This window comes from Myotis nattereri, assembly GCF_964212035.1.
Source record: "Myotis nattereri genome assembly, chromosome: Y".
Taxonomy (NCBI): domain Eukaryota; kingdom Metazoa; phylum Chordata; class Mammalia; order Chiroptera; family Vespertilionidae; genus Myotis; species Myotis nattereri.
This window is the reverse complement of record NC_138094.1, coordinates 42,812,341-42,826,522: the sequence shown is the minus strand read 5'-3', so window position 1 is coordinate 42,826,522 and position 14,182 is coordinate 42,812,341. Positions and strand designations below refer to the sequence as shown.

Sequence of the window (14,182 nt, the reverse complement as noted above, 5' to 3'; positions counted from 1 at the left end):
AGGTTTCTTCAAAGGAAGATTGTTTCGCCTATAGGTATAAGCATTCTACAACAGGAAGTGTCGATTTGCCCACAGGAAGTTGGGTTTCAATCAGTTGAAATAGTTCTACACACAGGATCCTGCATGTCCCCCAAAGTATGAAGTGTGTACACACCGGAATTGATATTTACATCCAGAGGAAGAATAGTTCCCCCAGTGGAAGTATTTTTTCCCCACATGAAATAACTTTCTTCACAGTATAATAAGTCCGCATTTTCGGAAAGTGCATTTCCTACATAGCAGGAAGCATGTCTCAAAGGAAGGTATTTTCCCCGCAGGAAGAGGTGCTCTCCCAACGGAAGCTTTCATTCTCGCACAAAAAGATGCCATTTCTTCACAAGAAGAGAGATCTGCACACAGGAAATTGCATTTCCCATAAAGGAGGAAGGGTTCCTACAATGGAAGGATAACTCCCCAATAGGAAAATCGGTTCCCATTCCGATGGGACATTTCCCAACAGGAAGGAGGGTTCACAATTAGTATGTTTGGTTTCCACTCGGGATGTTGTGTTTCCATTACAGGTCGAAAGCTCTGCACACAGGAATGTGCATTTCCCCCACAGTAAGTTGGCTTCCAAAAGCAGAAGGAAAATTTCACCCAAAGGACAAAGGCTTTCCCACCGTAAGTTTAGTATCCCCACAGGAAGATGGATTCCAACACAGGAAGTTCAGTTTGGACAATGAAAAGTGCATTTCACACACGGGAAGAAGGGTTTCCTTGAAACAAGTGAATTTCCCCCTCAGGAATAGTTCTTCTCCCACAGGAAGTTTCATTTCCACCACAGCAATATGCACCTCCCTCACATGAAAATAGTTTCACACAAAAGATAATGCAGTTCCACACTAGAAATAGGATTCTCACAAAGAAGTTGCAATACCACCAAAGGAAGGTGGGATTCGCTCAAAGGAAGATAGATATGCACACAGGAAAGTGCATGTCCCACAAAGTGTGAAGTGTTCACACACAGAAAGGGACATTTCCTCCAGAGAAAGAATGGATTCCTCAGAGGAAGTATTGTTTCCCCAAGTGAAGGAGCAATTCATTCAGAGCACAATCGGTACGCATACAGGAAATTGCAGTTCCCCTACAGGAAGAAGGTTTCCTCACAGGAAGTTCGTTTCCCCCACAGGAAGAGGCGTTCTCCCACAGGAAGTTTCCATTCCCCCACAGGAAGGTGCGAGTCCCTCACAGGAAGATAGGTCAAGAAACAGGAAAGTTCATTTCCCCCACAGGAAGCTGAAATGCCCTCACAGGAAGAGTCATCCACACATAGGAAAATGCATTTCCACAAAAGGAAGAAGGTTTTCTAAAACAAAAGGCTGACTCCCCGATAGGAAAATGGGTTCCTACACCGGTAGGGACATTTCCCCCACAGGAAGGAGTGTTCACCATCCTTTAGTTTTGTTTCCACCAGGAAGTTGTGTTTCCATCAATGGAAGAAAGTTCTGCACGCAGGAAAGTGCATGTACCACAAATAATGAAGTGTCCACACAGGAAGGAACATTTCCTCGAGAGGAAGTATTTTTCCCCTAGAGTAAGTATTGTTTCCCTACGTGAATGTGCGATTCGTTCTCAGAATATTAGGTCCGCATACTGAAAAGTGCATTTCCCCCACAAGATGAAGGTTTCCTCAAAGGAAGTTTATTTCCCCTATAGGTAGAGCCGTTCCCCAAAAGGAAGTTATGATCCCCACACAGCAAGGTGCGATTCCCTCACAGGAAGACTGGTCCACAAACAGGAATGTGCCCTTCCACCATAGCAAAATGCGATGACTTCATAGGAAAAGAGATCCGCACACAGGACAATGCATTTCAGCAACAGAATGTAGGGTTCTAAAAGAAAAGCGACACTCTATCATATAATATGTATGCCTACACCAGAGGGGACATTTCCCCGACAGGAAGGAGGGGTCACCACGGGAAGTTTTGTTTCCACACAGGAAGTTGAGTTTCCATCAGTGGAAATAGTCCTGCACACAAATATGTGCATGTCTCACAATGAATGAAGTGTCCACAGAGGAAGGGCCATTACCACCAGAGGAAGAATAGTTCCCTCTGAGGAAGTACTGTTTTCCGAAATGAAGGAGCAATTCATTCACAGCATAATTGGTCCGCATACAGGAAAGTGCGATTCCCCTACATGGAGAAGGTTTCCTCACAGGAAGTTTGTTTCCCATACAGGAAGAGGCGTTCTCCCACAGGAAGTTTCCATTCCCTCACAGGAAGTTGCGATTCCCTCACAGGAAGATAGTTCAAGAAACAGGAAAGTGCATTTCCCCCACAGGAAGCTGAGACGCCCTAACAGGAAGAGTGATCCGCACATAGGAAAGTGCATTTCCACAAAAGGAAGAAGAGACTCTAAAACAAAAGGCAGACTCCCCCATAGGAAAAGGGGTTCCTACACCGGAAGGGACATTTTGCCCACAGGATGGAGTGTTCACTGTCCTTTTGTTTTGTTTCCACCAGGATTTTGCGTTTCCATCTATGGAAGATTGTTCTGCACACAGGAAAGTGCATGGACCACAAATTATGAAGTGTCCACACAGGAAGGAACATTTCCTGGAGAGGAAGTATTTTTCCCCTAGAGTAAGTATTGTTTCCCCACGTGAATGTGCGATTCCGTATCAGAATATTAGGTCCGCATACTGAAAAGTGCATTTCCCCCACAAGATGAAGCTTTCCTCAAAGGATGTTTGTTTCCCCTTTAGGTAGAGGCGTTCTCCAACAGGAAGTTATGATCCCCCCACAGCAAGGTGCGATTCCCTCACAGGAATACTGGTCCACAAACAGGAAAGTGCCTTTCCGCCACAGCAAAATTCGATGACTTCATAGGAAAAGAGATCCGCACACAGGACAATGCATTTCAGCAACAGAATGTAGGGTTCTAAAAGAAAAGCGACACTCTATCATATAATATGTGTTCCTACACGAGAGGGGACATTTCTTCCACAGGCAGGATCGTTCACCACGGGAAGTTTTGTTTCCACACAGGAAGTTGTTTCCAACAGAGGACATAGTCCTGCACACAAAAACGTGCATGTATCACAATGAATGAAGTGTCCACACAGGAGGGGACATTACCTCCATAGGAAGAATAGCTCCCTCAGAGGAAGTATTGTTCTCCAAAATGTAGGAGCAATTCATTCACAGCATAATTGGTCCCCATACAGGAAAGTGCGATTCCCCTACAAGAAGAAGGTTTCCTCACAGGAAGTTTTTTTCCCCCAAAGAAAGAGGCATTCTCCCACAGGGAGTTTCGACTACCTCACAGGAAGTTGCGATTCCCTCACAGAAAGATAGGTCAAGAAACCGGAAAGTGCATTTCCCCTCAGGAAGATGAGCCGCCCTGACAGGAAGAGTCTTCCGCACATAGGAAAGTGCATTTCCACAAAAGGAAGAAGGGATTCTAAAACGAAAAAGACACTCCCCCATAGGAACATGTGTTCCTACACCGGAATGGACACTTCCCCCACAGGAAGGAGAGTTTCTGTGTGGTAGTTTTATTTCCAAAAGGAAGTCGATTTTTCATAAAGGGAAGATAGGTCAGCACACAGGAACGAGCACGTCCCACAAAGAATAACCTGTCTACACACGGAGGGATATTTCCTAGAGGGGAAGAATAGTTCCCTAGAGGAAGTTTGTTTCCCCACATGAATGTCTGATACATTCGCAGCATAATAGGTCCGCATACAGGAGAGTGCATTTCCCCCCAAAAAATAAGGTTTCTTCAAAGGATCATTGTTTGCCCTATAGGTATAGGCGTTCTCCAACAGGAAATTTTGATTCCCCTACAGGAAGTTGCGTTTCCCCCACAGGAAGAGAGGTCCACATCAGGATAATGCATTTCCCCCATAGAAAAACGGGAAGCTTTCACAGGAAATGAGATCCGCACAAAGTTCAGTGCAATTCCCCAACAGGAAGTAGGGTCCCAAAAACAAAAGGGACACTCCCCCATAAGAAATTGGGTTCCTACATTACAAGGGACTTTTCCACCACAGGAAGGAGGATTCAACATCGCGAAGTTTTCTTTCTAAAGGAAGTTGGCTTTCCATCAGTGGAAATAGTTCTGCACAAAGGATCCTGCATGTCCCCCAAAGAATGACGTGTGTACATACCCGAAGTGATATTACCTCCAGAGGAAGAAGAGTTTCCCCAGTGGAAGTATTTTTTACCCACATAAAGGAACTATTCTTCAGAGCATAATAAGTCCGCATTTTCGGAAAGTGCATTTCCTACATAGCAGGAAGCATGTCTCAAAGGAAGGTAGTTTCCCCGCAGGAAGAGGTTCCTCCAAATAGAAGCTTCGATTCTTGCACAAAAAGCGGCCATTTCTTCACAGGAAGAGAGATCTGCACACAGGAAATTGCATATCCCCTAAAGGAGGAAGGTTTCCTACAATGGAAGGAAAACTCCCCAGTAGGAAAATCGGTTGCCATTCCGGATGGGACATTTCCGAACAGGAAGGAGGGTTCACAAAACGGGAGTATGTTTTCCACATGGAATGTTGCGTTTCCATTACAGGTCGAAAGCTCTGCACACAGGAATGTGCATTTCCCCCACAGTAAGTTGGCTGCGCAAAGTAGAAGGAAATTTCACCCAAAGGACAAAAGCTTCCACACCGTAAGTTTGGTATCCCCTCAGGAAGATGGATTCCATCACAGGAAGTTCGGTTTGGACAATGAAAAGTGCATTTCACACAGGGGAAGAAGGGTTTCCTTGGAACAAGTGAATTTCCCCCACAGGAATAGTTCTTCTCCCAACGGAAGTTGCATTTCCACCACACCAGTATGCACCTCCCTCACATGAAAATAGTTTCACACAAAAGATAATGCAGTTCCCACACTAGAAATAGGATTCTCACAAAGAATTTGCAATACCCCCAAAGGAAGTTGGGATTCGCTCAAAGGAAGATAGATATGCACACAGGAAAGTGCAGGTCCCACAAAGTGTGAAGTGTTCACACACAGAAAGGGACATTTCCCCCAGAGGAAGAATGGATCCCTCAGAGGAAGTATTGTTTCCCCAAGTGAAGGAGCCATTCATTCAGAACCTAATCGGTAAGCGTACTGGATATTGCAGTTCCCCAACAGGAAGAAGGTTTCCTCACAGGGTGTTCGTTTCCCCCACAGGAATAGGTGTTCTCTAACAGGAAGTTTCCATTCCCCCACAGGAAGGTGTGAGTCCCTCACTGCAAGATAGGTCCACAAACAGGAAAGTGCATTTCCCACACTGGAAGCTGAAAGGCCCTCACAGGAAGAGTCATCCACACACAGTAAAGTGCATTTCCCCCACATGAAGAAGGTTTCCTCAAAGGAAGTTTGTTTCCCCTATAGGTAGAGGCGTTCTCCAACAGGAAGTTATGATTCCCCCACAGCAAGGTGCGATTCCCTCACAGGAGGACAGGTCCACAACAGGTAAGTGCATTTCCCCCACAGAAAAATGGGACGCTTTCTCAGAAAAAGAGATCCGCACACAGGAACATGCATTTCAGCAACAGAATGTAGGGTTCCTAAAACAATAGGGACACTCTTTCATATAATATGTGTTCCTACACCCAGTGGACATTTCCCCCACAGGAAGGAGTGTTCACCATGGGAAACGGATAGAGATGGAAACATCAATATTTGCCGGGAGCCGGTCCATCCTGCTGTTTCAAGGGACCTGGCATATATGGCATACTGTTCTTAATATGTTTGCTCACCTTCTTGGCACTATGTGCTTTAACCAAGGTCACCTCTTTGAGAAAGGTTGTTTCCCCACGTAGGGATTTTCCCCTGAAGTTAGGGAGGGAATAAACCTCCTTAACTAAGTGCCAGGTGGGTAATTTGTCACTTTAACTACGAACAATCATGCTTAAGCTACATAATCTTTACTCCCTGGAATGGAGATAAGAAACGCCCTAACCTTTGGAATAGAGATTGATAGGATTGGAATCAACTGCTATAAATACAGATGTAACAAGACAACAAGAGACAGAACTTAGAAGACAGAACCAAAAGACACAGAACCTAGACACAGAACCTACACAGAACCTAGGGACAGAAGAACTTAGCTGGAGAGAACATGTCAAATGATCCTGGACAGAAACTGGCCAAAGAACCTAGAGACAGAACCTAGTGAGAGAACATGGCAAAAGATCCTGGAGACAAACTGGCCACAGAACCTAGATACAGAACCTACACAGAACCTAGACACAGAACCTACACAGAACCTAGAGACAGAAGAACTTCGCTGGAGAGAATATGGCAAAAGATCCTGGACTGAACCTGAGTACAGAAATTGGCAAGGAATACTCGCACCTTCCTATTTCTAGTCACCTGACTAGAACCTGGTGACTGAACCTGGCTGGAGATCCTAGCAAGAGAACATGAACACAGAACCTGGCTGGATATCCTAACCAAAACTTCGCTGGAGATCCTGAACAGAACTTGGCTGGAGATCCTGGCTAGAGATCCTGGCTAGGCTGCTGATCAACTGAACGCTGTCTCTGTGTCATTCCTTCTTCGCTGACTCCGTCCACAACTTTGGGGACCCCTGGACCTGCTGGGGTTGGACCCCAGCATCTGGCGCCAGAACAGGGACCCCTAGGTAAGCCCCACTCTTGGGATGGATAGGACTCTACCGTAGGAAGAGGGTGAATAGTCTTCGCCGACTCCATCACACCTTTGGGAAACCCTGGAACAGGATTCCCCTAGGTAAGACCCCACCCCCCATTGAGAACCCCCACATTCAGGACTGATAGGACTCCACCAGGGTACTGCAGACCCCCCCTATAGAGGTTAAGTAAGGTAAGAAGGTGGATAGTACAGAACTTAGATTGAGAAGTTGTGCCATACTGAGTCCAAAGAAAGAAGACTCTGTATTGATTCTTAGATTGAGAAGATGTGCCATACTGAGACCAAAGAAAGAAGACTCTGTATTGATTCTTAGATTGAGAAGATGTGCCATACTGAGTCCAAAGAAAGAAGACTCTGTATAGATCTTTAGATTAGGAAGATGTGCAATACTGAGTCTAAAGAAATAAGACTCTGTATTGATCTTTTAACACATATGCTTGCTAGCAGAGGAATTAAGGTTACTCCCAGTAAGACAGAACGTTTTATACAAGAAGTATGTCCATGCTTTTCTGAGGAAGGAAAGGTAAATGGAAAGGCATGGGAGGAGGTAGGCCCAAGGAGCCTTATCCTTAACCCCACTGCAGTCTTTCCACCGCAGGAAAGTGCAGGATTGGCAAGCTCTCCCTGGGGTGATAGATCAGGACTCAGGTAATAGCGGAAAGCGCCGATCCTACTCTTAAAATGGATACAAGAGAGCATTTGGGGTTTTTCTTTTTAATGCCTGCTTTTAAAAAATAAAAAGGGGGAATATGCCGGGAGCCGGTCCATCCTTGCTGTTTCAAGGGACCTGGCATATATGGCATATTGTTCTTAATATGTTTGCTCACCTTTTTGGCACTATGTGCTTTAACCAAGGTCACCTCTTTGAGAAAGGTTGTTTCCCCAGGTAGGGATTTTCCCCTGAAGTTAGGGAGGGAATAAACCCCCTTAACTAAGTGCCAGGTGGGTAATTAGTCACTTTAACTACGAACAATCATGCTTAAGCTACATAATCTTTACTCCCTGGAAAGGAGATAAGAAACACCCTAACCTTTGGAATAGAGATTGATAGGATTGGAATCAACTGCTATAAATACAGATGTAACAAGACAACAAGAGACAGAACTTAGAAGACAGAACCAAAAGACACAGAACCTAGACACAGAACCTACACAGAACCTAGGGACAGAAGAACTTAGCTGGAGAGAACATGTCAAATGATCCTGGACAGAAACTGGCCAAAGAACCTAGAGACAAAACCTAGTGAGAGAACATGGCAAAAGATCCTGGAGACAAACTGGCCACAGAACCTAGATACAGAACCTACACAGAACCTAGACACAGAACCTACACAGAACCTAGAGACAGAAGAACTTCGCTGGAGAGAATATGGCAAAAGATCCTGGACTGAACCTGAGTACAGAAATTGGCAAGGAATACTCGCACCTTCCTATTTCTAGTCACCTGACTAGAACCTGGTGACTGAACCTGGCTGGAGATCCTAGCAAGAGAACATGAACACAGAACCTGGCTGGATATCCTAACCAAAACTTCGCTGGAGATCCTGAACAGAACTTGGCTGGAGATCCTGGCTAGAGATCCTGGCTAGGCTGCTGATCAACTGAACGCTGTCTCTGTGTCATTCCTTCTTCGCTGACTCCGTCCACAACTTTGGGGACCCCTGGACCTGCTGGGGTTGGACCCCAGCATCTGGCGCCAGAACAGGGACCCCTAGGTAAGCCCCACTCTTGGGATGGATAGGACTCTACCGTAGGAAGAGGGTGAATAGTCTTCGCCGACTCCATCCACACCTTTGGGAAACCCTGGAACAGGATTCCCCTAGGTAAGACCCCACCCCCCATTGAGAACCCCCACATTCAGGACTGATAGGACTCCACCAGGGTACTGCAGACCCCCCTATAGAGGTTAAGTAGGGTAAGAAGGTGGATAGTACAGAACTTAGATTGAGAAGTTGTGCCATACTGAGTCCAAAGAAAGAAGACTCTGTATTGATTCTTAGATTGAGAAGATGTGCCATACTGAGACCAAAGAAAGAAGACTCTGTATTGATTCTTAGATTGAGAAGATGTGCCATACTGAGTCCAAAGAAAGAAGACTCTGTATAGATCTTTAGATTAGGAAGATGTGCAATACTGATTCTAAAGAAATAAAACTCTGTATTGATCTTTTAACACATATACTTGCTAGCAGAGGAATTAAGGTTACTCCCAGTAAGACAGAACGTTTTATACAAGAAGTATGTCCATGCTTTTCTGAGGAAGGAAAGGTAAATGGAAAGGCATGGGAGGAGGTAGGCCCAAGGAGCCTTATCCTTAACCCCACTGCAGTCTTTCCACCGCAGGAAAGTGCAGGATTGACAAGCTCTCCCTGGGGTGATAGATCAGGACTCAGGTAATAGCAGAAAGCGCCGATCCTACTCTTAAAATGGATACAAGAGAGCATTTGGGGTTTTTCTTTTTAATGCCTGCTTTTAAAAAATAAAAAGGGGGAATATGCCGGGAGCCGGTCCATCCTTGCTGTTTCAAGGGACCTGGCATATATGGCATATTGTTCTTAATATGTTTGCTCACCTTTTTGGCACTATGTGCTTTAACCAAGGTCACCTCTTTGAGAAAGGTTGTTTCCCCACGTAGGGATTTTCCCCTGAGGTTAGGGAGGGAATAAACCCCCTTAACTAAGTTCCAGGTGGGTAATTAGTCACTTTAACTACGAACAATCATGCTTAAGCTACATAATCTTTACTCCCTGGAATGGAGATAAGAAACGCCCTAACCTTTGGAATAGAGATTGATAGGATTGGAATCAACTGCTATAAATACAGATGTAACAAGACAACAAGAGACAGACCTTAGAAGACAGAACTAAGAGACACAGAACCTACACAGAACCTAGAGACAGAAGGACTTCGCTGGAGAGAACATGGCCACAGAACGTAGAGATAGAACCTAGTGAGAGAACCTGGCTGAAGAACCTCGAAACAGAACCTGGCAACAGAACCTTGATAGAACATGGCAAGAGAACCTGACTAGAACCTGGTGACTGAACCTGGCTGGAGAACCTGGACAGAACCTGGCTGGAGAATCTAGTGAGGTAACATGGCTACAGAACCTTGCTGGAGAACCCGGAGAACCTAGCAAGAGAACATGGACACAGAACCTGGCTGGAGATCCTAACCAGAACATCGCTGAAGATCCTGAGCAGAACCTCTCTGGAGATCCAGACCAGAACTTGGCTGGAGATCCTGGCTAGGCTGCTGATCAACTGAACACTGTCTCCATGTCCTTCCTTCTTCGCCGACTCTGTCGACGCTTTTGGGAACCCCTGGACCTGCTGGGGTTGGACCCCGGCAAATGATGAGAGAGAATCATGGATCAGCTGCCTCCTGTATCACCCCCTCCCCACTGGGGATCCAGCCCGCAACGAGGGCATGTGCCCTGACCGGGAATCAAACCAGGGACCCTTCAATACACAGGTTGACACTCTCCCCACTGAGGAACACTGGCCAGGGCCACAGTGGTTTTTTCTTAGAAATATGCATTTCTACTATTTCAGAAAAGAAGAAAGATCAATGATGAGTGATCATCCTAGATTGGCTGCCTTCTGCCAGAAGAAAGAGTGGCATGTGTTCTCATCTGCTCAGCAGAAGGAATAGGCCCTGGCCAGTGTTGTTCACTGGTTAGACCTTCGGATGCCCAGGGAAGGGTCGCTGGTGGGATTCCAGGTCCAGAGCACATACCTGGGATGCAGGCTTCATTGCCTGCCCCGGTCTGGGCTCCTGTGGGAGCCAAAGATCCATGTGTCTCTTGCATATTCATGTTTGCTTTTTTGTTTCTTCTCTATCCCCACCCTCCCTCCCTCCCTCTGTCTGTAAAAAACATATCCTCTGGTAAGAATTAACCAAAACATAAACAAGAAAAAAGTACAAAGAAGGAAAAGATTTCGAGGCTGTGAAATAGCAGCATACCCCTAATGAAAGGCACCATGATGAGCGGAGCATTCGGCTCCGCTGATGTTTTTCCACGGAATGTGTCTATAAGATAAAAATAAAATGTCTGAGTGTCTCTCAGCTGGCCAGATCCTGACACAGCAGGACGAGGCCATTCTAGCGTGGTCCTTGCAGGGTCTCCCAAGCCACCACGTTGGGGCGAGGCTCTGCGGCGGGGGGCGAGGCCAGGAGGAGCAGAGGAAAGCGAGGCGTGAAGGAGGCGGGGAATGGACAGAGGAGGGTCCTGCACGTGCTCCCCTCTACTGCGTTGTGTCGCTGCTCCCAGAGTCCCCCCCACTGAGAAGATGGGAGCAGACTCATCCGGTGTCAGTGACCGAGGGACATACAGGCTGAGGGACACACAGACTGAGGGACACATAGACCGAGGGACACAGAGACCGAGGGACACACAGATAATCGAGGCCGCAGTGGCCTGGAGAGGTGACATCCGGGAACCTGTGACCACTGTGTTGGTTCCTTTTATCGTCCCAGATGTACCTTCTCAGAGGTTTTTGACTCCAGAACCCTGGATTCCAGTTCCACAGACAGCACCTACTTCATGGTGACTCTGCCCAAGACCCAAGACCTCTCTGGACAACCATTCACACATCAGTTGTTTGGAAAGTGATCTCAAACTTATTCTATATAGTTATTGCATGTATGAAAAATAAATCAGAGCCAAGCAGTCATCTGTTTGATGTATTATACATTTGTATCATACATACATTTTAGTTTAGAAAATGAAATTTCTCATTCAAAGTTGCCTTCCTAAGTGTAATTAAGTGAGCATGTTAAAAACTTTGTAAGAGTGAATGTTTTACTCGGCAAATGTTTAGAAACTTGGTAAGTATTACTGTGTATCGCTGCCCAAGGAACTGTTGGGGGTCATGTGTTGTCACCAAAGCAGAATGTTTGCTCAATGACTGGTCCCCTTGTTGAGACAACCTTCATGGTTTTCCCTTCATTCTGTTATGAACCTATAGGCAGAAGGTAGAATTAGGCTTGTACTGATGCCACAGCTCCCACCTGCTGTGATGATGGAAACAGGCCTGATGCTCCAAGCATCATGAGAACACCAGCAAGCGAGGCTCAATGACTGAGCGTTGACCTATGAACCAAGAAGTCCCCTTGATTCCTGGTAAGGGCACCCCCATCACCTGATTGTTTCTCTTTGTCTCCCTGTCCCTCTGTGTCTCAGATCAAGAACAACAGATTTAAAATAAAACTGGAAACTGTCCAATCTGCTCCTATCCTCCTCCCAAAAAGGTATCAGATTTTACTGAAAACACCCACCACTTGTCTTCCTTAGTCATCGTGAGAATTCCAGTTCATGAATGTTCAGAGCATCTCAGTTTCAAACGTGCGTGCACATCTACACCCAAACAGCGGAGCTTCGCATCCTGGAGAATTTTCCATTTCCTTCCAAAGGAAGTGAGATGTCTCACACTGGAAATGGAAACAAATGGTAGGAAAAGCTGGGCATGGAGATCAAGGCTAATCATTGCAACCTGGGAATGATGTACTCAACAAATCACAGCATGAATAGTCAAACCAGAACCTTCCTGTACGTGGAGGTTTGGGCACGGGGACACCAACATTTTTAATGTGAATGAGCACTTGATTGTGCAAAGCTTTCCTTCACCCCCTGAGAGATACTCAGCAGAGGTGCTGAGCCACTTGGAAATGTGTGCTGTTTCAATGCGATGCTGGGGGTGGGGGTTTGCCCCTCCTGGCCTGAGCGAGAGAGCCCACCTTCCAATGTGCACAGGGCCCCTGCTTGGGTGTCAACAGCTCCATGACTGTGGGCTGGCTCCTCCCGAGTCCGCTGAGACCCACAGAAAACAATATCCCAACTGGCAGATTTCTCCTGGTCCTGAGGTGTTTCAGGATTGGGTTAATGAGGGAAAACACAAGTATGAAGGTGTGGCTCAAAGGTTGCTTCTGAGAGTTTCAGGTCACCCACCCAAGCCCTCAGTCATTGGAGGGAATGAGGTTTCAATTCTTCACATAGAAATGCCATCATTTTTTAAAATATATTTTTTATTGAGCTCAGATAGAAAGGGAGAGGAAGCGGGGGGAGACGAGAGAGAGAGAGAGAGAGAGAGAGAGAGAGAGAGAGAGAGAGAGAGAGAGTTGAGAAACATCCATGGTGACAGAGAATCATGGATCCGCTGCCTCTTGCAGGGCCCACACTGGGCATCAAGCCCACAACCCGAGCATGTGCCCTGACCAGGAATTGAACCCTGACCTCCTGGTTCATAGGTCGATGGTCAAGCACTGAGCCACACCAGCCGGGCAGGAGAGGGAAGGTCATGGTCCCAGTTCGCGGGTTTGGTGACCCCTTCAGGAGCTCTCCTCCAGGAACAGGTGAAGTCCTAGGTCCCTCAGGCTGAGGGGTGACGGGCCCTCACCGCGTGGGCCTGCTCCCTGCATTGATGTCCGTCTGCTCTGTTGTAAGAAAAGAGGGGCCTCTGGTTGCTGTGGCCCCGTCGCCTCCCCAAGCAGAGGCTACCTGTTCCCTGGAGCCTCGCTGGACTCCCACCCATGGGCCCATGAGCATCAGTGCCCCAGGCCTCGCTGGACATTACCTGTGAACCGGTGGCCAGGAATGACCGACACGGCCTGCCTGCTCTGCTCACGCGGGTCCATGGCCCATCAGACTCCCCATAAGATACGTGCAGTGAAGGATTTCAGACGGGTCAGGGGAGGGTTAGACACGCGGACCCAGGTACAAGGCCAGCACCAGGAGCTGCTGCGAGGTGGGCTTCGCACACACTGTGAGGTGAGGTGCACCTAGCCGCTCTCAGCAGGGTGGCGAGGGCCTGTGTCCTGGTAACTCGCAGTGCCGCCTGCCCAGGCTCAGTGGGAGGGGGTGGCCACGGGGAGGAGCATGCCTGACCCCACGCCTCCTGCTCAGGCAGCCGAGTCCACGCAGAACAGTGGGGCTGCGCGAGCTCTAAACTGGCTCCCGGGCCCCACGCCCTCTGCCTCCCTTGTCCACCTCAAGGCCTGGCAGATGCTGTTCACCGAGAGACACACGTTTTAGCCACCTGAGCCAGAGGCGCCGGTGCTGACCCCACTCTGAATGACACTCCAAAGCCTGGGTCACCCTCCCGCTTTATAGCTTGGAAAGGGGCACAGAGACTTTGGGGGTCTTGCCTTAGGACACACAGTTGTGAGGGCAGAGCTGAGACTCAAACCCTTGTGGGCAGACCTGGCGCCCTCATGCTGTGCCCCAGGTGAGATGCCGATGCTACTGAGGCAGCAAGAAGGGTGAGGGCGACCAGTGCCCAGACTGAGGCAGCACAGGTGTGTTCACAGGCACACGGGCACTCACACACACACATGCACACACACACACCCACCTGTACACACCCTCTCTGGCTTTCACCTCTGAGGCTACAGAGGTCTGAGGAATCAGGGGCAGAGCCAGGAGAAGCCAAGGAGTTGTTGGGGTCCTATTCATGTTCCTGGTGAGTCTGTCTCAATCCCTCTCCCTGGAAGGAACCTCACTGGACTGATGCCAGATTCCTACCTTCCCG

The 14,182-nt window shown here is 47.6% G+C and overlaps 1 pseudogene across 1 annotated transcript in view; it reads right to left on the bottom strand.

Annotated features, from left to right (window-relative positions):
- Positions 1-13,289, bottom strand: part of LOC308512505 (histone-lysine N-methyltransferase PRDM7-like) — a 47,003-nt pseudogene extending 33,714 nt beyond the window's left edge. Inside the window, exon 1 of the transcript in view lies at positions 13,229-13,289. The product of the transcript in view is annotated as a histone-lysine N-methyltransferase PRDM7-like (transcript). The remainder of the gene's footprint in view (positions 1-13,228) is intronic.
- Between the last annotated feature and the right edge of the window lie 893 nt (positions 13,290-14,182).